At 43.2% G+C, this 17,085-nt stretch overlaps 1 long non-coding RNA gene across 1 annotated transcript; it reads left to right on the top strand.

Annotated features, from left to right (window-relative positions):
- Positions 1–3,779: 3,779 nt before the first annotated feature.
- LOC104862010 lies at positions 3,780–16,813 on the top strand. The gene is made up of 4 exons (XR_780163.1): positions 3,780–3,904; positions 9,768–9,808; positions 12,449–12,546; positions 16,549–16,813. It is a non-coding gene; the product is annotated as an uncharacterized LOC104862010 (long non-coding RNA).
- The last annotated feature ends 272 nt before the right edge of the window (positions 16,814–17,085 follow it).

The raw sequence follows: 17,085 nt of genomic DNA, 5'->3' as shown, positions 1-17,085 counted from the left end.
AAGCCTGGAGTGCATAATTAAATCAGAAGTGCTCTGGGCCTGGCCAGGGATTTAGCTCAGCAGCACTGCGCCTCCTGGCCTGCCTTGCAATCACAAGGTCCTGAGTTTGATCCCAATACCAAAAAAAAAAAAGTCATGTGGAGGCAGAGAAGGTCCAGAGAGCCATGAAAACCAAGGGCAGATTCATAGAAGAAAAGCAAAAGAACAAATATAAAAAAACAGTTCAGGGCTGGGGATTTAGCTCAGTGGTTCTGCTGCCTGCTTCACAAGCACAAGGACCCGAGTTTGATCCCCGGTACCAAAAAAAAAAAAAAAAAGAAGTTAAGGCTGGGGATTTAGCTCAGTGGTTCTGTGGACTGCATTACAAGAACAAGGACCCAAGTTCAATCCCCGGTACCAAAAACAAAACAGAACAAGAACAAAAAAAGTTCATTCCCACAGTTAATGTGAGGTGGGATGTGCTTACAGCAAAGGTATGGAAACATGCATAAGACAGCTTGGGGACAGTCTCAGATCTCTTGGATCTGGTGTAAGAATCAAAATGCTTCAAGACAGTAGTTTTAACACAAATGAAAAGGAACATTTCATTCTATTAAATTATTATATGGAACATAAGGTGGCTATGAATTGGAATTATGAGTGGAACTAAATATGTAGAATTTACATGGAATCTTAGCAGGAAATGTATCATTAGGAGACTGTCCAGTGACAAGGCAGATCTTTTTGAGACATCTTGTTCAGTGACAGGCATGAAAGTTATCCTTGCATTGGGTCAGTAGTTAGACCAAAGATCTCTCTTTAATTCCTCTTCTTTTATTCCTAGATTTGTGTTTCTAGAATCACAGATTTAGAAAAATATTCGTGTGGCAGATCTTATTACATATATTCTTTTTGAAGACTGAAATACGGTATGACATACATTTATGGAATAATGTTGTGAAGGAAGGAAGGGAAGAGGAAAGGACAAAGGGGAACTAACCTGTGCTGTGCTCAGGCCTGTGCTGAAGCTAATAATGTCTCTTTTAATCCTCACCATTATCTTGTGAGGTAGGTGTAATAATCCTCAATCTTAATGACAAAGAAGTAGATGCTCAGAGAAGGTAACTATCTTGTCTGTGTGGATACAGTTAGTAGCACAGATAGGTTTTTCTGTCTGCAATTTGCAAAACCTAATCAAGCTCTCTTTGCCATGCCACATACCTCCCAAGTTCCCTAGCCTTGTGTTTCCCTGGGTGCTGGTATCCAGCATGACTCTGGCAACCAAGCCCTTGGGTCTGAAGTGGCCCTATTTTCCTTCTGTTGTTGCCTACAGAACACTCACCCTTCGGGCAAGGCTGCCTAATGGTTAGTGAACTGGAATGAATGTACGTATCCATTGGTCATTATTTGGCTTTACCCAAATGGAAAATGGGTATACATCTCTCCTAGTCATCTGCTTAACAAATATATAACCAAAATACTAAAAATAACAATTGAATAACACTCCTTCACTTAGGATTTTTGGTATACTATTTTGATCCACAAGTCAAAAAACAAGATTCTTGTCTCAAGGACAGCTTTTATTTTTATGTGCTTTCGTTGCTTTATTTGCATAGAACAAAAGAAGGAAAGGTGAAATTATGTCTGAAAGTTTTCATGTTATATATTTATTATGTGATTCATAATTATAATATAATTCTAATTATTATATCAGTATATATCAATATACACTATATTTTATGCTAATATCTAGATGAATATTTTCTTATTTACACTAACATCAGCAACAATGATATAATTAGTCAATAGTCTAAAACCAAAAATTACTGTAAAACCTACTGATTGGCTATGAAGTATATTATTTAGTGGTCATTTTCATAGATGTACTTAAAATAATAATAATTAAAAATTTACTTTCTAGTAACAGCCTGATTGGTTGGTGCATGTGTGAAGTCTAGGGACACTGAAAGAAACCTACTTGAATTAAAATAACATTGTCTGCAGAGTCCTGGCCCCAGCATACATTTCTGCTGTATTCAGACAGGCCTGGATTGGGCCTCGACTCTCACGTTCTCTGACAGTCCCTCAGCCAATTAATCTGAGCCTCAGTTTCTTCACTGGATAGTAGAGACCATAAAACCTACCTTGCAGAACTGTTGAGGGTGGGAATTGTGCACATGCTGTGTGTCTGGCACAGGTTTTGTCCCACAGTCACCACACTGTCGAGCAGATCCTCATGTCCACACACACCTCTGCTCTCATGGGCTGCGGTGAGTGGCCCCTCTCTTGGGTCAGGCTGCTGAACAGGAGAACCAAGAAGCATTTGCATTCTTGGAGTGAGAGATGTGACTAGCTTGCCTGTAGAAATCAAAGTCTCTGAAATGTGCCTTTGGAAAAGCCATTCCCCATTTACTTTTAACCCTGCCTGGAGGTTCAAGGGATTTTCCCCTTGACTCTGTAAATATCCCATCAGGGAGTTTCAACCTACTCTGCTACAGCAGCTAGGATTCCTGGAGCACCCTGCCAGCCAGCTCTCCAGCCAAGGTGGGGTTAAAACCAACATTTGCAGATAAAGAGGTAAACATATTTACATTCCTTTCTTCACACTTTATGCATATGTCATGCAGTGAATAGTTTTAGAGGTCTGTTTGTACTATCTCTCCGGAATTTTTACAGTCTGGAGGACACAAAATCTCTATAAAGTGACTTATTGAAATAGAAGCAGATTGGTAAAACCGTTTCCCTCTTATGAACTGTGAAGAATGATCCTCTAAATGAAATCAGGAAGGAACTGGACAGAATCTTGTTTAATGGTCTGACAAAATGAATCACAACGATTCCAGACATCCATCACTGCTAGAAGGGGACCACAAATGATCTGTGAACCACTATATATTGATTACCCATGTAGTACAAGTGTCGGATTTAATGTTCACACACCATAGAGAGGCGGCAGGGACAGATGGTGCCTTAACTCTTCTTTGATAGATTTTAATGGTGAAATATTGATTTCTATCTGGCCAAGGCCTGCTGTTAGGGGCCAAAGTCATTTGTTGGGTATTGCTGGACACCCAGTTGGCCTGGGGTAATCAATCATTTTTGGCAAGGCAGGTGAAAATCCGGAGAGAAGCACCTTGGAACCCAAGCTGGAGCGTGATGTTTCTGAGTCCAGCCACTGAGAGAGACAGAGAGAGAGACAGAGAGAGAGAGAGAGAGAGAGAGAGAGAGAGAGGGAGAGGGAGGGAGGACTCTTGGAGACTGGGCTTGTAAAGAATTATTAATGATAAGACATGTTTACTGAGGAGAGTTGCAGCGAATCAGAGCTGACATGAAATAGTCTGGGAGCTTCGTGGAGAAAATGAGCCTCTTGCTAAGAGGGACTATATTTTATTTAAACATCCTTCTAAGGCTGAGAACTCAGGTAATCTGTTGTGTTACAAGCCACTGGCTGTTCTTGCCATCCAGAGAGATAACACCGAGGCACTAATAGGAACACATCAATCACAATCAGGCTGCAATTCCAGCGGTGTCTCTTCCTCCCAGCTCCTCTTTAAGCCCCTTAATAATGGTGATAACATAGTTCGGGGGCTGCGAGGGGCTCTCCCCTCTGAGGGTCATATTCATACAGCGAAGAGCTTGCCAAGTCAGCGCCCAGGGAAGTGGCTGTATGTGCTGGGGGGACCCGTGTGCAGGGAGAGCAGGAAGGCCAGGCTCCAGCCGGGGAGGGCTCGAATCCAACAGGAGAATTTGCCATCATCTGTTAGTTCCTGAGTTCTGTGACGTCATTGCTGCCTCCCTCCTAGGAAAGGGGTGTGAGTGTGTGCCGCCTTATGTGTAATTATCAGGTAACAAGACTCGTTTTCTTGGGCAGCTTATAAAATGGCTCTGAAGATGATTCTCACATGGAGCTCTCCACATGTTTGAGGTGACGCAGCCGCACGGAAATAAGCAATGTGCCTCCCCAGGAGGACTCTGCGGGTGGGGAGAATCAGAATGGCTGGGGGAATGGCGGGATGGGAGAACCCTTATTGTTTCTGCAGCTCGGTGTCAGCTTCTCACCTTCCACTCAAAAGGTTAAGCAGCTATTTGCCTGTGCAATTCTCTTGTAAGCCGCAAACTACTTGAGGATCGAAGCTGTCAAGTCCCTAGGACCCCAGCGATGGCCTAGGTTCTCACCAGATACTATGAGTTTGGCTGAATATACAGCAGGCAGGTGTGTGTGTTGAAGTCAGTCATACTGCTCTGCACCTTTTGAATATTCGCACAAATATACGTGTGTGATGTGTGTAAGTGTGCATACTCACGAAGTAAGGCACTAACCTTATAAAGATGTGTGACACACTACATGTTTCTTTGTGTGATTTACTTTTTCTGACACAGCCTAGCATAGTGGGTGACAGCCTGGAATCTAAAGGCAGAATGCTTGGATTTGAATACTGGCTTGACCATTTATTAACAGGTGACGTAGAAAGTTGGGTTGATGCTGTGCCTCAGTTGTCTGTTACACGAAATGGGGATACCACTAATCGTGATACTTTGAGGTCTAAATGGGTTAGTAAACATGAAAAATTTATCACAGTACCTTGCCTGCCTAAGAATAAAAGTTCTATATTATATATTTTGGCTTAAATTATATATTTGCCATGTATTATATCCAAAAGATACCTAAATGAATGTATATATGTGCATAGAAAGCATTTACATGGTTGCTATTTCGAAAAATATCTGCCTTGTTCCCTGTGGTCTAGCAAGCCTTTGCTTTGATGAGTAAATTCGTTTTGATGGTGGTTTGGTGAGGTAGCACATATTTTGATCTATTGGAAATTTTGGTACCTTTATGATTTCATACAGGGGCCTCAGTAGGTCTGTTTGTCTCCCAAAAACTGTGCACAGGGGTGTATCCTGGCAGCACCAGTGCGTGTGCTGAGGCTCACATACAAAGGCATTGCTGGGCAGGAGGAGCTCAGCTTTTGGACTGCACAGCTGTGCAACCTTCCCCCAGATGTGAGCATGCTGGCGACAGATTCCGCTTAGATTATCTTGCTTACCTAATGATTTTTGCTTCACTGCTCTGCTCGATTGTGTTCACCAGGACGGCAGGTTATTAAAATGTCAAGGCACATTGAATTGTTGTTATCCAGGAGAAAGACCTTTCCAATCAACCTGTGTTGTGGGGGTTGCATAAACTCGGAGAAGGCGATTGGAGAGAGGCTTTATGGCTTTTTTTTTTTTTTTTAACATAAATGGGGGTGAGCAGAGAGGCTGGGAAAGGCCACCGAGAGGGCGAGGAGAGGTGGAGCGGGAGCTGGGGTTATGGCAGCGCGAATCCACTAATTAAAATGCCATCTTCTTAAACACATATTGGTGGCTCCTGCCTTTGCTTTTATGGGTAACTGGCAGACAGCCTTGCTGTGCCGAGCTTCGGGATGAAGAAAAGCGAGGGGAGGGGCCTCGGTGGGGGCTGGGAGATGCACTGTTGCCGGTCTGGGTGGGATACAAGCAGCAACAGTATAAGGCAGAGACACCAGCAGTTGTATTCCTGGTTGGCAGGAAGGGCTAGAGAGCAAGATTCCTTTCACCCGGAGCCTGTCTGCTCTCCGGAGCGCCGTGTCCTGCGCACTTCGGGCAGCTGTGGCACTTCGGGTGACAACACTGAGCCACAGGCCAGCAGGGACAGCCTAAACAGCTTCTTTTTGTGCCGCCCTCGGATTTCAAAGGATTTATTTTCCTTCGGGGAGAAGGGAAGAGCCAGGAGCAAAGGACGTTCTCATAAAGTATCTAGCGATCAGAGCTGCTGAAGGCTCCAACCAGAGACTCAAACTTCCCTGACTTGACTTTCCTCATTGTTTCCTTCCTCTCACCAGTAGTTTTCTTGGCCAGGCCATGTCTGTTTCTTTTTTGTTGGAGAGAGGTGGCTTTGTTTTTGCCGGTTCGGCCCTGCGTAGCGAGCGCCCTGGGATCGCTTCCCGGCCTCAGACGTCAGCCCCTGGCTGGCTGCGCAGGCTCGGTGGCCACGGTGGCTGCGCCGCTGCTTGCCTTTGTCAGTTTCATCAGCTGGAGGTTTCGCCGCGCGAACTCACCCCCCAGTCCAGACTCCACCCCTGTAAATCACACCTCCCCTCATTCTCTGGTTTCTTACCCTGGCCTGGTTCTCCCGCTTTCCGCTTTGTGCTAATTCCTGCTCTGCCCTTTCTTGGGGCTTAAAGCAACCCCCAGAACGCGCTTAGCCCTTTCCCTCTCCCTGACGTGGCTGGTCTGCAGTCCATTGCAACCAGACCCCTTCGCATTCCGCTAGCCTGTGGTCCTCTTCTTTTATCTCCCCCTTCCTCCTTTGGCAGTACTACAGATGCAGCCCCTGCACATGCTGCTCCCTCTTGCAAGGGAGAGGTAACTCATTTAAGTTCCCTCACACCTTTGCCTTCTTTCATAGCTTTATCAGACTTTATTGGAAATGCCTGTTACTCATCATATACAAAACCGATTCAGTTAGCCAACAGGTTCTTAGAGTGTGTCTACTATGTTAAATGCTAACGTGTTGTTCAGTGTTGGAGATGTAAGAGGGAGAAAAACCAACTCAAATCCTCCTCTCCTGGCCTAAAAAGATTCTTCCCGAGCCAGGAACCATATTCTATTTATGTTTTGTAATCTAGACCATTGTCTTAGTTACTTTCTCCTTGACGTGACGAAACACCGACACCCACAAGTTAAAGGAGTAAAGGTTTATTTTTGGCTCACAGTTTGTAGAGGTTTCAGTCTATAGTCTGCCAGCTCCACACTGGGGGAAATGGCAGAGAAGACACAGTTCGTGGCATGGTAGCAGGAAGCAGTGGGGCATCAGGGGAGAGGGAAAGAGATAGATCCTTCCAGGCCATGCCCTAGTAACCCACCTCATCCCTCCAAGGTTCACCTCCCAACATCTCACCCAGCTAAAAACTCACCAGGGACTCATCCCATACCACACAGCCAGGATCCAGTTATCTCCCCAAAGAGCCCCACCTACGAAGGCGTGAAGCTTTGAGGGGACATCTAGATATAAACCATAACAACCATATAGGTGCTCAATGAATTTCAAATGGATGGTGGAAGAAAGAATAAATGGTTGTGCCCTCTTGAGCAGCCCCCATCATTTTCCTTGTCCTGCTTTAATACCCTAAAGCACAGCTCATAGTGATGAGCTCGATAGAAGATTTTACGTTTTCGCATTCCTGTGTGGAATTTCCATCATCCCCCTATGTCTCTGAAGCTACCCTAGGTGGGAACTTTGGTCTGCAAGTACAATGTCAAAGGTGAACCAGTTCATTGGTGGTGAATCCCAGCTGGCCCTGACGTTGGGCCTCTGCCGTCCTGGCACAGGAATCCGTGGTGATGAACAGCCTTGCATGGACATGTGTCTCGTGTTTGCCACATGCCCTTGCCCACAGCCAGAATCTCAGGAAACTGTTGAAATGGGAAACAGGTTGGTGCTTGGTTTCCACTTAATTCTTTTCTGGGTTTGTCCCTAGACCCTCGCTGGCACTGCTTAAAAGGGATATAGATTTAGTGGATATTAAGATATAATTTCCCTTTTTAGCTTCCCTTCAGCTCCCACCTTTGCCCCCAATTATCCGTATGAAATGTGGTAGGCTCAGCTCCATCTTAATTGGATTTTCTGACAGTTGCCAGAACTGGAACTGAGTGCCCCTGCCCGCCACCCAGGTCAGTTCAGTTTCATGATTAGATTTATTTAATTAACCTGACGGGGAGGCCCTGAGCCCCCAGCTGAGAGTGATGGGAAGCTCCCCAAATGTTCTCTGGACATTGTGCTAAAGGTAGCCTTGGTTCTGTGCCGGCAACCTTAACCTCATCCTGAGTTGGCATTGAAATCGTCAGTGTATCAGTGAGACAGGGCTCCCAGGGCTGTGGTCTTGAACTAATAGCATGTCATGGGGCAAGATGGAGAGGAGGCATGGGAGGACCCCCAGAACACCCTCCCTCTTCTGGGTTGCACAGGAGTCAGCATGGGTTCCATTGTAAATGGGCTGGGTCTTCTGGGTTTCATCTCTGAGTTCCAAGTTTCTTACCTGTAAAATGGGAACAATAAAGAACGCCTAAAAGATGGCTGTGGCGATTCCCTGAGACAGAGTCCTCTCTGTCGTAAGCACATACTGACATGGGGGCGCGCGCGCACACACACACACACACACACACACACACACACACACACACACACAACACATAGTTAAAACCGTCTTCATTCAGCCAGGCTCCTTTTCATTCTTTCACTTCCATCTCATCTTTTTCTAATTCTCTTTCAATTTCCCCCTTCCTTCTGGGTTTCCTTTCCTTTTGCTCCCTGTCTCCAGTTTTCTTTTTGCACTGGGCTGGCTGCACATCCTTGTTTTTCTCATGAACTTTTCTCCTCTGGGCCCCGTCTGCTGCTAAGAAGCCTTGCGGTCTGGGCAGGTGCCCCATGCTCTGTCCATCATCCTTGCTGCGCTGTCCTGCTCTGCAGTCATTCATTCCTGTGCCTGTCCCCTCTCACCAGACGCCGCACCTCTTGACATGAGGACTGTTTCTTAGTGAACTAGTAAATAGAAGAGATTGGTTAAAGAATGATGAAAGGAGGGAAGGACTCTTTTTGATTCAAGGTCAGCCTAATGAGCTCCAGAGAAGTACAGGGTCATTATGGTCCCTATGAATCTTTATTAAATAGAGGCTTCTGGTGATAGATGTGGCCCAGTGGTAGAGCATTTGCCCAGAGTTATGGCTTATAACTAGATGTCCCCTCAAAGCCTCAAGAACTCATAGGCGGGGCTTCTGGGAGTGACTGAAACATGGGTGTGTCTAACTGAATTATGGGAATGTGATACTGGATTAGTTCACTGATAGACTGATTTAGCATATTCATGTGTCTGGATGATGGATTTACTGTCTGAAACATGGGTGTGTCTAACTGAATTATGGGAATGTGATACTGGATTAGTTCACTGATAGACATTTAGCATATTCATGTGTCTGGATGATGGATTTACTAAAGAAGGAAGACCCACCCTGGGTGTGGGTGGCACCAACCAATTGGCTTGTAGCCTGGATGGAATAAAAGGAAAAAAAAAGGAAGTTTCACTGCTTCCTGCCCCTGCCACGAGCTGCTTCTCCTCTGTGATGTCCCTGTGCCATGCCACCCTGCATTGGGGCCAGCTGACCACGAACTGAAACCTCTATGAACTGTGAGCCAAACCTCTTTTCTCCTTTAACCTGTGGATGGCAGGCATTTTTGCCAGCAATGAGAAAGTGACTATGACACCTATAGTGCAGGAGGTCCTGGGTTCAATTGCCAGCACCACAAGAAATAAAAAATTTTAAAAAGCATAAAAATTAAACAAGCCTCTTTCCTCCTGCCATGGAGCTTGACTTGCTGAATGGGCCATGGGCTGGATTTCAGACCTCACTTGATTCCTTGACTTCAGACCTCGTATAGGAAGCTTGCACAGTAGCATCAACTTCAATATAGAACTGCCCAAGGATGAAGGCATTGGCTTCTGGGGCACTCTTCTGAATCTCCAGTAAGTGGGCTGAGCTTCTGGCTTCAGAGAAGTCTCTGCCTTTGGTCTGCTTCATGGTTCTGCAGCTTTTTCCATAGAGCTTTAGTGAGGGATGAGTGGTTGGCACCCTTCTGGGACAGTGAATTGAAGAGCATCTCTTCCCTCCACTCACTTGGAAGCTGCCCTGTGGGTGACCTTTCTGTATAGCCTCTTTTATAAAGTGCCCACTGCATGTTGGCATCATTCAGTGCTTTTTGTTCCCTGCAGACAGACCTCCAGGAAGTGTGTGGAGTTCTCCCATTTTGCAGGTATGGAAATTGAGGCTCAGAAAAGTACAAGTAAATGAAGGGCTCTTTAGCACTCTGTGGTCTCCTCTTCCCCAGGGATAAATCCTGATCCCTGAAGTCTGATTTGAAGATGCCTTGTAGAATCGTCCAGGCTTCTTGGAAGGACCCCATAGTTAGGTGGGAAGGTAGGTCTCAGAGCTGGGCGGGAGATATGATCAAGAGACTGCCTTGGTTACAGCTTCTTTCAGCCCTGACCTGAGCCATATCAAAACCACATGGACATTTTCCTGCTGGAAAAGCGTGTCTTTTCTTTTTGCTAAAGAATTATGAAAAAGAGGGATTGAAAACTTGGAGCTCCCAGGAGGCCACACATATTTGGAGACACTTCTGCTAATATAGTTTCTAAGAGCATGGAACACTTTTGCCACTTCATAGAATCAAGGAAGCAGAAGAGGTCATATTTTCGTCTCTTCAAATTTCTAGTAATAATATATTTGGTTTTGTTTTTTCAAGGAGCCTCCAGGCTCTCAAGTTCCTAATTTTTCCATAATTTCCTGAAATTTCAGTCTCCTCTGCTGAGGATGGGTGTTTGCCACTGCCTCAGGCAGAGCACGATCAGTTTGCTGGTAAGTGACTTCTTTGGTAACATAGAAAACCCCTTGAAGAATGGCGCCTCTCAGGGACTGGTTGAAGAGAGGTGAGAGTCATTCTGCTTTTCTTTCTTTCTCTTTTTTTTTTTTTTTGGCACTGGGGATTGAACTCGGGTCCTTGTGCTTGCTAGGCAGGTGACAGAACCACTGAGCTAAACCCCAGCCCTTGTGTCATTCTCCAACACTAAACAGAAAACACAAAAGGGCTAAAGGTGTAGGGAAGGTGGGAGGGGTAGGGGAAGGGTAACAAGGGAAAAGAAAAAATGTGAGAAAATGAAAAGATGGAAATAAAGTGTTTGTAAGTGGGGAGGGGAGGAGGGGATGAAGGGAGGGCAGGGACAAGGGGAAAAAATGAGAACCAAGACCTGTCATGTAGAGGTATGAGATCACAACAATGAATGTAACTGTACTGTATTCCTAAAATGTACCAATAAACTCAACTAAAAAAAAAAAACACAGATGGAGCTAAGTCCAAAAGCTTGTCCTACCACGTAGGAGGCAATTCCTGAATCTTTAAGTTTTTGCATCTATAAAATCATTGTAACTGTAAGTGTGTCAGGCATATCTTGTGGAAAGAAGGCAGTCACATAGATGAAGAGCATGGGACAATACCATACACAGGTTGGGCTACCTAGAAGTTTATTACTGTTCTTTATGGTCATTCTAGCCACCTGGGTCTTTACTCAGGCTGCTCCTATGTGACACTTGTCTGATTTCGCTCCATGAAGCTGCTACTGATTTCATGCTTAATTTAAATTCATTTAGGTTGGTTTCTCCCTTACTCTGTACTGCAAGTGAAGATCCATTAAGGCCTGAAGTGTGGTCTGCATCTTTCCCCCTAGTATGGGCATCGTGGGTGTTGCATCTGTCCATGGAATATCTCCTTTGCAGTGCCTGCAGCTCCCAGAGAATGAGGCCAAATACACTTGACAAGAAGCAGTTTTGCTTAATGGTTATGAGCCTTGAAACCTAATTTCAGCCCTGCTTGTGTCTTTGTATTCTCATCAACGAATCCCTTAAGTTCTGTGAGCCTCAGTATTTCCACTGGTACAGTGGGGACAATGGAGGTTATTTCCTCGGGGTCCAAAAGAGGATCATAAGACATCATAGACACACAGATTAGCCCTGAAGCTGGTACAGAACAGGTACCCAATAAGCTATAGCTATGATTCTTTGCGGTTGTAATTTTTGTTTATTTGTGTAGTCAGATAGTACTAGTCGTTTCCATGATAACCCCCTAAGAGGTGGTTTTTGAAATAGTTCCAACGCTGAGGGCAAGTTATGCTGCAGCCGCTGCAAGGAGCACTATCTTCTGGGAAAGTTCTACAGTAAATCCATTTAATTTGTTCACTGCACCCTTAAAACCAGTTCAGAATTTAGAATTTTTGTCTGTGCTTTGCAATGCAAATGGCATTCTCAACTGTGTGAATATTGCCAAATATCTAATTAGCCTTAGAAAGTGAGATTATCCATGTAGCAATGATTTGTACTCTTACGGATGAAGCTGCTATTGCTCTTTTAGATATTTCCTTACCCATTGTCCCTCACTGGGTGGGAGGATACATTAATGAGCTTCTCATTTGCTGAGCTCACACATACGTGTTGGGTCACTGAGGATAAGAAGACACGTTGAGCCCCTGCTGTCAAAGAGGCCCCGGTCTGGTGGGGAGGCCACTGGGCTCAGCACACTCATGTGGGAGTAGAGGTACAGGGAAGGCACTATCGGAGTAGAGGGCATCATCTGCTCTAGGAAAGCTGTAGGGAGCCACAGAGCACAATATGAACAATTCTACAGAAGAAGATGAAACACACTCAACGTGACGGGGAGTATGTACAATAGCTCCCTCTCACCCAGGCTTATATTTTCTGAGGTTTCAGTTACCTGGCATCAGTGGTCGTCCAAAAAAATTAAACGGGAAATTCTAGAAGTCAGTTGGAGGTGTTGTCAGATCAGTGGCCTAACCCTGTCACGATGCCTACATCATTCACCTCGCTTGGTCTCATCACACAGGCCTAGTGTCATCTCACACCATCACAACAAGTGAGAGTGCGGTGCTGTAAGAGAGGGGGAGAGAGAGAGCACAATCGCACAGCTTACTACAGCATGAGGTATGATCAAAGGACGTGGTAAGTTAAATTTAAAATCGATGGCAGTAAAAGACACATTACCATTAATTGCCCTGGAAATATACTCTCTTGTTTTGAACCCGTCTCGTATCATTCTTACCACTTTCTCCAGAAGCTTTGGATGTCCTCTTTTGTGAGTGTCTTTATGAGGTCTGATGAAAAAATCTGGTGCTGCCGAGTGCCATCCAGTAGATAGACAGGCTCATAAAAACATTACCGTATTTTTTCATCATCTTATTCACCTATCTTGCACCATAGATTTCTGGTTCTTCCTTAAAGTCAAAATGACCGTGAAATTTTGTCAAATGCTTTTTCTGCATCCATCGAGAGGATAATATGGTTTTTGTCCTTGATTTTGTTAATATAGTGTATTACATTTATTGACTTATGTATGTTGAACCATCCTTGCATCCTGGAATAAATCCGACATGGTCAGGATGTATGATCTTCTTGATGATCCTCTGTATTCTGTTTGCTAGTATCTTTTAAGGATTTTTGCATCTATATTCATTAAGGAGATTGGCCTATGGTTCTCTTTTTTAGTTGCATCTTTCCCTGTTTTGGGAACCAAAGTGATATTTGCTTCCAGGAATGAATTTGGAAGTATAGCTTCCCTTTCAATTTCATTGGAAAATTTGAAGAGTAAAGGCAATAGTTCTTCTCTAAATGTCTTGTAAAATTCAGCAATGAATCCATCAGGACCTGGCTTTTCTTTGTTGATTACATTTTTAATTTCACTGATTGTAATTGGGATGTTTAAAATGTTTTTATCTTCTTTGTTCAACTTTGGTAATTCGTAAGTATGTAGAAATCTGTCCATTTCTTCTGTGTTTTCCATTTTATTAGAGTACAGGTTCTGAAAGTAGGTATTAATGATCCTCTGGATTTCTGTTGGGTCTATTGTGACTTTGCCTTTGTCATTCCTGATTGCATGGATCTGAGCCTTTTCCTTCCTTTTTTTGATAAGGTTAGCTAAGGGTTTATCGATTTTATTTATTCTTTCAAAAACCCATTCATGATAAAAACCCTGCAAAAAATTGGAATAGATGGTCTATATCTCAACTTAATAAAGGCTGTGTATGAAAAACCAACAGTCAACATCATATTAAATGGCCCAAAACTGAAAACTTTCACATTAAAATCAGGAACAAGACAAGGATGCCCACTATCACCACTCCTGTTTAGTATAGTTCTGGAAACATTAGCCACAGCAGTTAGACAAAAGAAAGAAATTAAAGCAATAAAGATAGGAAAGGAAGAAGTTAAACTGTCATTACTTGCTGACGGTATGATACTCTACATTGAAGACCCAAAAAACTCCACCAAAAAACTTCTCGACTTAATTGACACTTTTAGCAGAGTAGCTGGATACAAGGTCAACACCCAAAAATCACTAGCCTTCTTGTACACAAATAAAAGACTCACTGAGAGAGAAATTAGGGAAATAATTCCTTTCACAATAGCATCCAAAAAAATGAAGTATCTAGGAATCAATCTAACAAAAGAAGCAAAACACCTCTACACTGAAAACTACAGCACTCTGAAAAAAGAGATCAAAGAGGATATAAGAAAATGGAAAGATATCCCCAGCTCCTGGGTAGGAAGAATCAACATAGTTAAAATGGCCATACTACCAAAACTGCTATACAGATTCAATGCAATGCCAATTGAAATTCCAGCACTATATTTCACAGAACTAGAAAAAAGAATCCAAAAATTCATTTGGAACCATAAGAGACCTAGAATAGCAAAAGCCACCCTAGGCAATAAACACATGGCAGCGGGTATAACAATTCCCAATCTGAAACTGTACTACAAAGCCACTGTGATAAAAACAGCATGGTACTGGCAAGAAAGAGACCCGAGGATCAGTGGAACAGAGTGGAAGACAAAAAGTAAATCCAAATGTACTCACCTACATCATCTTTGACAAAGGAGCTGAGCACCCTCAGTGGAGGAAAGATAGCCTCTTCATTGAAATGAAGAAATGGTGAAATGGTGTTGGAAAAAACGGATTTCAACCTGCCAAAGATTAAAACTGGACCCTTATCTTTCACCATGCACTACAGTTATATCCAAGTGGATGAAAGATCTAAGTATTAAAACAGAAACATTAAACTTGCTGGAAGGTAAGTTAGGCAGAACTCTGGAACACATTGGCATAGGAAAAGACTTCATGAACAAATCCTCAGTAGCACAAGAACTAGCAGAAAGAATCAACAACTGGAATCTCATCTTATTAAGAAGCTTCTGCACTACAAAAGAAACCATCAACAGAACTAAAAGTGTACAACCCACAATGTGGGAAAAATTTTTACCAGCTGCTCCTCAGACAAAGGACTATTATCTAGAATATATAAAGAACTCAAAACAACCAGCCCCCCCCAAATATAAGGACCCGATTCAAAAATGGGCATCTGAAATGAACAGACATTTCTCAGACAAGTAAAAGCATCAAGTAAATATATGAAAAGATGTTCCACATCACTTGTCATTTGAGAGATGCAGATCAAAACAACACTGAGATTCTACCTCACCCCACAAAGAATGGCTGCTATGAAGAAATCAAACAACAACAAATGTTGGCATGGTTGTAGGGAGAAAGGAACCCTTTTCCATTGTTGGTGGGAGTGCAGACTGGTGAAACCACTATGGAAATCAATATGGAGATACCTCAAAGAGCTGGGACTAGAGGTTCCATTTGACTCAGCCATCCCTTTTCTGGGTATCTTTCCAAAAGAATTAAAAGAGTCATATCAGAGTGATATATGCACACCTGTGTTTATAGCAGCACAGTTGGTAATAGCTAAAACTTGGAAACAGCCCATTTGCCCATCAGTTGGAGATTGGATAAAGAAGATGTGGTTTTTCTATAAAACGGAATACTACTCAGCCATAAAGAATGATAAATTAGAGTCATTCATAGGGAAATGAATACATATTGAGAATATACTCCTAAGTGAAATAAATAAGTCATACATGTGTAAATACTGAATAGTTTCTCTGATTTGAATAAACTATAATAGTACATAAGATCCTAATGATATAATGGACAATGTGAATTAGGAAGAAAGGGGCTAAAGGTGTAGGGAAAGTGGGAATGGTAGGGGAAAGATAATAAGGGAGGAGAAAAAATATGAGAAAATGAAAAAATGGAAATGAAGTGTTTGTAAAGGGGGAGGGGTGAAGGGAGGGCAGGGACAAGGGGGAAAAATGAGAACCAAGACCTGTCATGTAAAGGTACAAGACCCCAATAATGAATGTAATTGTACTGTATACCTAAAATGTACCAATGAACTCAATGAGGAAAAAAAAATGACCATGAAAGGTAAATGTTTTGAATCAATTGAGGTTATTGAGATGGTCAGGAAGCAACTAAAGGCATTCACTAAAGAGGATTTCCAGAACTGCTTCTGAAAGCAGCAAAAGTGATAGGATGTATGTTTAAAGTAAGGGGGCATATTTTCAGGGTGATCAGTGGCATCGCGTCTTTTATTGAAATAAATTTAAACCTTCATCGTATTTTTCTATCATACCATTAATATTATTATATTTTCTTACTAGTTATATTTAATATCTTACTGTATCTAATGTATAAATTAAATTTATCATATGTGTGTATGTATGTATAGGAATACACATAGTATGTGGTATAAATAGGGGTCAGTACCATCCTGTGTTTCAAGCTTGCTCTGGAGGTCTTGACGTACATCCCATGGATAGGGGGACTACTGTCGTATGATATCATAAAGGCAGGCTAAGCAGCACAAGATAGGTTGAAATCCAGGATGATTCCTAGGGTCAAGGTTAGGCCCAGAAATGTGGACAGGATCCCGAGTTTCTAGTGGGGAAGAGATGTGATCGGTTTCGCCTTTATATTCCTGGGAGGATGGAGGATGGGCATGGGTGGGGAAGGTTCTACCGAGGCAGGAGGCAATTAGAGAATTGCTTTCTAAAATGTGGTTCGGTGTCACTTCCCCCTAGATCACCAGCTTGTTAGAAATACAAATCAGAAGCTGCAGTTGAACAGCGTCCCTACATGATCTGTGTCCACACTGATGGGAAAGATCAGGAGTGAACGATGATGGGGCAGTGGCATTGGGCATACGAGAGGACGAGTTTGAGTCTCTGGATCCTCTGGAAATGGAATGACTCAGGAGGATGTAATAGAAGATCTTTCAAAAGCAAGTTCTCTAGACGATGCTGTATAAATGTGCAAGTTTGTACCATCAGACATATAAATAGCTTCCCCGAGTTTATTAATACATCCTAATATATACTGAAAGAGAATGCAAAAGTCAAACTACTTATGCAGGGCTGTACTCTGAAAAGGTGTCACATAAACGCCATTTTAAGTGAGTAGAGTGACTTCTCTTTCAGAACATCTCTGCTCATTCGGGCATTCATATGTCAAGTGTTACACCAGGCACTGGGAATACAGTGACGCATCAGGAAGCGTCAGCATGCACCACAACTGCACGTGTTTGAACAGCCACATGCTTGCCCAGCGCCTTGCCCAGG

The sequence above is a fragment of the Fukomys damarensis genome, unplaced genomic scaffold (genome assembly GCF_012274545.1).
Source record: "Fukomys damarensis isolate Sample0158 unplaced genomic scaffold, DMR_v1.0_HiC HiC_scaffold_29, whole genome shotgun sequence".
Classification (NCBI taxonomy): Eukaryota; Metazoa; Chordata; class Mammalia; order Rodentia; family Bathyergidae; genus Fukomys; species Fukomys damarensis.
The sequence above is the reverse complement of the archived record's forward strand: the minus strand, read 5'-3'. Positions and strand labels throughout refer to the sequence as shown.